Source organism: Rhagoletis pomonella, unplaced genomic scaffold, assembly GCF_013731165.1.
Source record: "Rhagoletis pomonella isolate Grant_MI unplaced genomic scaffold, Rhpom_1.0 Rhpom_scaffold_00003, whole genome shotgun sequence".
Classification (NCBI taxonomy): domain Eukaryota; kingdom Metazoa; phylum Arthropoda; class Insecta; order Diptera; family Tephritidae; genus Rhagoletis; species Rhagoletis pomonella.
This window is the reverse complement of record NW_023458557.1, coordinates 93,564,429-93,572,651: the sequence shown is the minus strand read 5'-3', so window position 1 is coordinate 93,572,651 and position 8,223 is coordinate 93,564,429.

The window sequence follows — 8,223 nt, the reverse complement described above, 5'->3', positions numbered from 1 at the left end:
AGAAAGGATATATTTTTTTGACAGGGTTGCCACCTGCGTTTAAAATTATGGTATTTACACTGTTCTCCCGATTTTCAAAAATGACGTGTCAAATGAACCTATACGTGCATATGTACCCTGCAGGGAGTGACGTTAGCTTATACCTAACTTTAGTCTGTTTACGCGAACACTAGTGCTAACTATTAACTGTGTATTTTGTTCGAAATAAGCTGACTACTTTTGTGGGGCGATGGCCGCAAAAAAGTCAGACCTGGATACCTCTGCATTACATGTCAACTAACTTGTAACTAACTACTTTTGGACATAAAATATCAATAAGAAAAACAAAATATTTTTTTGTTTTTTTACTTTTTTATTTACTTATTTATTTACTTTATTTTATTACATTTCATATTTGTTTACATATTCTGCTCTGGGTGGCCCCATATTCGAACACCGTCAGACATAACTTCAAAATGATAGTATAAAATTTCGATCTTCCTTTTATTTGTCCTGAATATGAAAAAGAATCTGCGAAGTTCAGAAAAAAGTGTATTGAAAGTAATTTTTGTATGAGGATATTTAATAGAAACTTGTAAAGAAAACCAACTCCCGATTGCGTCTGCATGACTCCTGCACGACTTTACAATTCACTTTAAGTTGGTTTTGTCATAGCTAATTAAAAGTGAGGTATTAATCGAAATCTCGCCAAAAAGCTAACTATAAGTTGGTTAGTTTTAACAATTGATAATTTTTCACTGCAGGGTATGTATGACTATACTTTGGTGCGTTTATTCATATCTACCTACATATTTGCAATATTTATACATATGTACATTGTACAACTATGTATGCATGTGAAAAAAGTTTGTGGATGGTGTTATTATTTTCTTCCATACATGTTAGGTAGAAGTCATTTTCGCTGTTATTCAAACGCGAAATTTTTCTACCCAACATATGCGAAAGCTGTTTGTTTAAAAATATTTCTACACACTTGCAATAATTGTGAGGGCTATTCTCATCTGCAAGCAGAACCGCAAATATTGCTGTTGAATGATGTTCTTCTATAAAGATTTCTGAGAAATACTAACGACCATAATTTCTTGAGAATGCATTCCATTATTGTTAGTGGTATGCACATTATAACGAATTTCTTTCACAATATTAACTAAACTGCGAACAAAACTTTCAAAGAAATCGCTGTCAAATTTATTAATTACAAAACTAAACTTTGAGCTCCTAAAATTTTCAACACTAGATGTTGAAGATAGCAACTAAGCAAAAATATTTGTTTTAATCAGCTTTTATTTACATACGTATGTATGTTCGTATACAAATTCAAGTGCAGAAATTAATAAATATACAGACTCATGTACATAAAATATGAATTATCTTTATGAGTTTTAATTTAAGTAATTTCATGTACATACATACATATTTAAATACATATTTACGAATACATAGATGTAAGTGCGGAAATAAATATTTCTTTAATATGAAATTTCAAACAATATTTAAAAAATAAAACCTTATTTTATACATAGAGGCCGAACCTTTTCATTTGACACCTCATTTTTGAAAATCGGGAGAACGGTGTAAATACCATAATTTTAAACGCAGGTGGCAACCCTGTAAAAAAATATATCCTTGTTACAAATTTAGAGGGCAAGCTCTTTCATTTAACACCTCATTGTTGAAAATCGGGAGAACGGTGTAAATATCACAATTTTAAACGCAGGTGGCAACCCTGTCAAAAAAATATATCCTTTCTGCACATCCAGAGGACAAGCCCTTTCATTTGACACCTCATTTTTGAAAATCGGGAGAACGGTGTAAATATCATAATTTTAAACGAGGTGGCAACCCTATTAAAAAAATATATCCTTTCTGCACATCCAGAGGTCAAGCCCTTTCATTTGACACCTCATTTTCGAAAATCGAATGAACGGTGCAAATCTTATGCAATTAACAAAATTGCCTTCGCACAGAATAGTATCTCTAGCCACACCAACTTTCCGCGAATATTTGCCGCAGCATTTTCATTCATTTATGAAGGAGAACGACAGCAGTGAACCTTCGCGAAGGCATCGCTGCCACTTATAGCTACATATATGAACGCACGCTGTTTGGTCCACCAATACATACGCGTACGAACAACAGCGGGAGTTTTTTCTACGTAACATTCGCGAACGCGAACTATCTGGACTGGTTTTATGCTTCACGTTCGCGAAGGAGAATCAATACAGAATATTTGATACGTTCACCTTCGCGTTCGCGTACGAAGGTGAGTGAATATTTCCGAACCCTGGTCCTACCCTATTCCATTCTATCATATCCTATCCTATCCTATCCTATTCAATCTTGTTCTAACCTATTAATTGCTATCCCACCCTATCCTACCCTATTTTATCCAATCCTTTCTTATGCTATCCTAACCTGTTATCTTTTATCCTATCCTATTCTATCCAGTCTTATCCTACCCTATCCCATCCTCTTCTATCTTATCCTATCCTATCCCATCCTCTTCTATTCTATCATATCCTATCCAACCTTCTTCTATCCTATCCCATCCTATCCCATCATTGCCTTTCCTATCATTTATATTCTATACTAGTCCAATAACTTGTCCACCGATTTGAATTTGCGGATCGTCTTTCATGTATCCAACTAAATTACTATCGCGCTGATTAACTTTTATCGATTAATAGATAATAAGTGATAATGAACTCACGCATTTTATTAGTGCTTTCCTTTCAATGAAAACACGCATAAATATCTATTTTAATAACTCAATTATTAAGTGACAGGAAATGCAATAAACAACTCTTAAAAGCTTATCTGCTTTATCTATAAAACTTAGGAAGTTTTAATAAGTATCCAAGTCAAACCTCAAATCAATGTAGCTATCGAATTTAAGTGTGGTGCTAGAAATGCAAATGAGTTTCCGAGAAAAATCAAGTCATCCACCTCCAATGCTCGTGTACATAAATGCTCATAAATTCATATTGTATATAGCTCAAGTTAAGGTTCCGTGCAGCCCCACACACACACAAAACAAGAAAATAAAATGAAGCGATTTGGGTGGAAAGGCAGTCATTTAAACAGTTAGATAGACAATAAAATAATTTACCACTAATTTGGGTGTCAATTACAAGCGCCATACCTTCGCCAAGACAGAAACTAAAGAAGTGCATACTATGTATGGATTAAATATGTGTGTGTGTACATATGTTCATGAGTAAAATAAAATCACCACCATAGTATAAAATCTAAAATAAAAAATAAGGCACATAAAAAATTGTATGTTAAGATATCAAATTTTAAACATGTTTTTATTTGAGAACTCTTGTATTCGAATACGTTTATATACTCCGACACATGTCTGCGGTCATTCAATGCCTGATTCACATAAAGTGAGCCAACAAAAAAAAAAAAAAAAAAAACGAAATACTAGCAATACTAACAAGAAATAAGTTGAGATGGCCAAGCGCCATACAATAATCGATTTTCCGTTCGTCCGACGTCAGCGGTAAGCTAAAATTTCTCATAGTTCACACAGTCCTTAAACGCAAGCATACGAATATTGCATTGGCCATTTTCCCAAGTTCGTGTTTACCCCCCTGATTCGCTTAATCATGCGGGCCTACACACCTTTGCTATGCCGAAACCAGCGTCGCCTCGTAGGTTTTTTGACATCTGACCACACCACCGCCAGTCGCTTGTCCCAAAAATACAGCTTTATTTTATACTTTAGTAAATATGTTTGTGTGCCCGCAAGCAAATCCGAAACCAAATTGGCTATATCAATTCATTCTTTTTGTTTGTATAATTTTTTTTTTTTTTTTTGCTGCGACCATTAGCTTGTCGGTTGGCTGCCTAAAATGGGTAAATGTCAATAAACTTGAAATTAAAACTGTTCTTCTACTTCATTTTTGTTGCTGTTGTTCGGCTACTTTGGCCATTTGTTGTCTCTGTTTATACATCTGTATATATTTATTGTCGTCTAAGATGTCAAATTATTAAACGGTGATTTTATTTAATGCATAAATATGGTCAATCCCAATATGATTTATTAATTTCTTTTTATGGCGAGACATTTTGGAGATGGCAAATGTTATGTGCGGTTGGTCATTGGCTTCTAGCTCCTATGATTGAGTGGCGTTTTTAGTATCTTACTTTGTTATGCGTTATTTACTATCAATCAATTTTTATAACAGCAAAGCCACGAGCGAAATAATGTTAAGGTAAGAATGGTAAGGGTGGATGGTTGCGTACGCAGAAGTCCACGTAAGTGATAAAAGCTTTTGACAGCCACTTATCTGGGAGTAGCCCGAAGTGGTTCTTATGCGTACGGTTCAAATCACAGCTCACAACGTTCAGATATTTATATCCACGCATCCCCTGGGTAGCGGTCAAACACCCGTTTGGGCGCGAGCTAAAGTGAGAAGGCGTAAAGCTTAGCGTGCGCTGGGTTTCGGTCCGGCCTTGATGACAACCACCGCAAATGTATAAAGGGCTATGATTTTAGGGTATGCATCTAGAATATCCGAACCCTTAAGGAGAAGGTGCCTCTGACCGGCTGGTTGACGTCCTCGGAAAGACTAAGGATGTCATCACCGGCATTCAAGAAATGCGATGAACGGGGCAAGACAAGGCTAGCGTGGAGCCATGCGACGTGTACTATAGTTGCCACGTAAAGGAGCGCAAATTTGGCGTTGGATTTATGGTGGGAGAGAGATTTCGTCTGAGCTGTATGAGCTTAACAACGATATAGACTTAGTGCAGCGAATTAAAATCCAGCGGTTCCGCTGGTTGGGTCATGTAGTTCGGGTGGGAAGAAACACTCCTGCTCTGAAAGTGTTCAACGCGGGTCGCAATGCTGGTAACAGAGGAAGAGGAAGGTCTCCTCTGCGTTGGAAAGACCAGGTGGAGAAGGACTTGGCTTCACTTGGCATTTCCAATTGGCTTCAGTTGGCACAAAACAGAAATGACTGGTGTGGGCGGTTACAGCGCCAATAAAAAAGAAGAATGATTTCAAATCATATTAAAGGCAAGAAATGGAAAAAAACATGTTTGAGCTGAAAAGCGCTGTCACCTCGAGTTTAAGGGATTTATGTAACGATGTAACTCTGTAGACTAATATCTCCTCTTGCGGAAAAGAGGATAAAATGGCCCAAAATGCTATTTCTGTGTAGGTTAGTCCAGTACTCCACGCTTATTTAGACTACAGAGATTATAAAATATTTTGCTTCAGGAAATACTGAATCTTAAAAGTTTAGCCTCTGGCTATAGAAATAACACTATTTTGCGGCTTACACTTTTGCTAAGTGTTTGGCCGAGCTTCTCCTCCAATTTGAATTGTGCATACTAAGATTAAAACAGAAATGGAGGGTCCTACCGAACGGCGAAAGTTTTATGAGAATATTTTCGGTGGCAGCAATGCATCCAGAGGTTTGCTATTGCCTGCCAAGGGACGACCACTGTTAGAAAGATCTTTTTTAAATTTATATGTTGCTCTAGATCGAACTCAGGCCCTACGTAGCGGTAGTACGCACTTCTTAATGAAAAATTGAAACAAAGTTCTTCAAAACCGCATAGTAAAGACAAACGATGTAGCATTAGTTTGGTCTCGGGCAGCTCGGAGAGCATTTCCCCAATTTGGACGGACCTAAGGCTGCTACACCTATCCTCAACGCCATTCTAAACAGAAGTGTGGGTTTTACGGGAGTTCCAAATTTGGACATAACTTCATAGAGGCAGCGGGCTCTATTTGGACGATTTGAGATCCCAATTTTCGGGAATTTCTTCCATACACCAAATCGCACTTAACAAGAGCTTTTCAGTGGGTAGCCCAAAAAAATTTAAATCAGTTCAAATATTTGGTGCCCAATCTTCGCAGTAATGTATTTATTGTGACTATTGCGAGAAGAAATGATCAGGAATTTAATCGTTTGAGGATACATATTATTAGACTACACTGTGTCTACAAAAAATATAATATCTTATTAATAGCATTACTGAGAAAAGTGATAGAGCTAAAATAACGCTACACGCGCCGAAGTTTTTATGATCGAACCCATTAAGTTCATTTATATTTTAAGTGCAGCTGGCACGTAACTAAATGCCATTAATAGCCATTCAAGTTTTGTGTCTAACAAATATAAATACTACATAACGCCTGCTATAGTATAACCAGCTCAAATTGATTGAATTGGATAGCAACAAATAAAACTCAATTAATCTAACAGCGCACATAGATAGGTATATGTAAACTTTTATTATTAACTAAAATATTATCATTACGAGTATATGCGCACTGTATTAAAGTTGGGTTAGAATAGCCACACAAAATGTGGTAAAATCAAATTGAATGGTTAAAAATAAAATAAAATGGCGCTACGACTGGCATAAATCACACGTGAAAATTACCAAAACAAACATAAACAATCAGCACGAGACCAGCTGACCCAACAAGACGACAGACAAAGCGCAAGACAAAATGACAAGTCGAATTCGAGTATAGAATAAATGAGAGAATGCCAACGTTGAATGGAGGAGGTTGACTGCCGCAAGACAGACGTGCATCTTCACACGTTGCGGGTGGGGGGAAAGCAACGCGCGGGCCGGCACAGCAGGTGACCAGTTGACAGTTAAAATTTTTCTTAGTATTCATTTTAACTTTTTTGTGTGCCCTTTTTAGATTTTGTAATTTTTATTGGACACTTAATGGCGCAGCGCAGTGTGCGTTGATGTGTTGTTGTTTGGTTGGTAGACGCCAACTTTATAACCTATGGACAATGTGGAAATAGTCAGTTAGGGTTTTGTTGCTGAAAAATAATGCGTATATTTGTTGTTGTTTTTTTGTTTTTTATTTTTGGTCGCTTCATTATTTTTTATCACTTCATATCGTGGTTATGACAGACTGTGACAAAGCGTAGGGTTTAAGCGGAGAAATTTATTGAAAAATAATTGGTTGACAGTTGGAATTATGTTATTAAATACACAACATAATCTTAAGCTGGGGCATATGTTCTTTTTTGTTTTTTTTGTTTTTTTTTTTTACGAGGAGGAAGTATGTATGTACATATGTATGAAGGCACAAAAAGAGTAAAGCTGCTACCTTTCGACTTAACCCCGTTTTACATATATGATTGATCGTTATTTTTTTGGTCTTTAAGTTGTAGAGATCGACTAAGTAAACTAAAACCAATTATGAACTTTTACTTCCCACAACCTAATAATATAATCTAGATTGGTGCTTACACATACATATGTTACACATATGGTATTTGGCCGAGCTTCTCCTCCGATATGTGGCGTGCGCCTTGATGTTTTCACTATATATTTTTGCGATGTTGCTTTGACCAGAGCTTGAACGCAGGCCCTGTAGAGTGTAAGCGCGCACTGCTTACCGCTTAGGGTTGTCAGATTTTTTTTGCACGAATCCAGTAGCTTAGGCTTTTTCAGTGCTTTTCAGTACACTTTTATTCGAAGGAAAATTATGAATGTAAGTAAATAACAGAAAATAATTTTAAACGCCAGAGTACTGGTTTTTAACAATACTTTGGTAATAAATAAAATGTAGTTCATAAAAAATAAAAATGTTATTAATTTTTCACATTCCCATGAAGTATAAAATCATCATTTAGAAAGTTTTCCAGATACGAAAACCGCATTATTTTTTGAACGATTTTGAATTCGTGAATTAACGAAAATTTTAGTCGTTTCTTGTTTGTTTCCGGATACGGAAAATTGTACGAGACTGCACTGTCAGCAAAATTTACGTTTCTCTGCTGGCTGGGTTACTTTGCGTTTTCACATTCAAAAATTGCTTTCAATTTGCTCACACGTAAGAGTTGTCACAAGTATGAGTTTTCTCGCTTCTCAAAGCCATGTTCGATCAGCTGGCTTTAGTTTAAAAATCAATAAGGCAAAATAAGTTCTAAGTATTTCGGATTACAAGTAGAACAGAAAGAAAATCGGGAAAAAATTCACTCTTCACCGACCTTAAAAGATTGGATAGCTAAAACAACAGTTCTTTTTTCGGAAAACCTCGTGTTTGTTGAGCCGACTGTCTTGGGCGTGAGAATACACCATCCGTTGAATCAAACCGACTAAACAAATATAGCCTATTATCAGTGATCGGACTTCTACCACATTGTGGTAGATCTGCCACTTTTTTGAGCATCTACCACATCTACCTCACAAGGTCTGAAATCAACCACATATTCGCGTTTTTGAGTA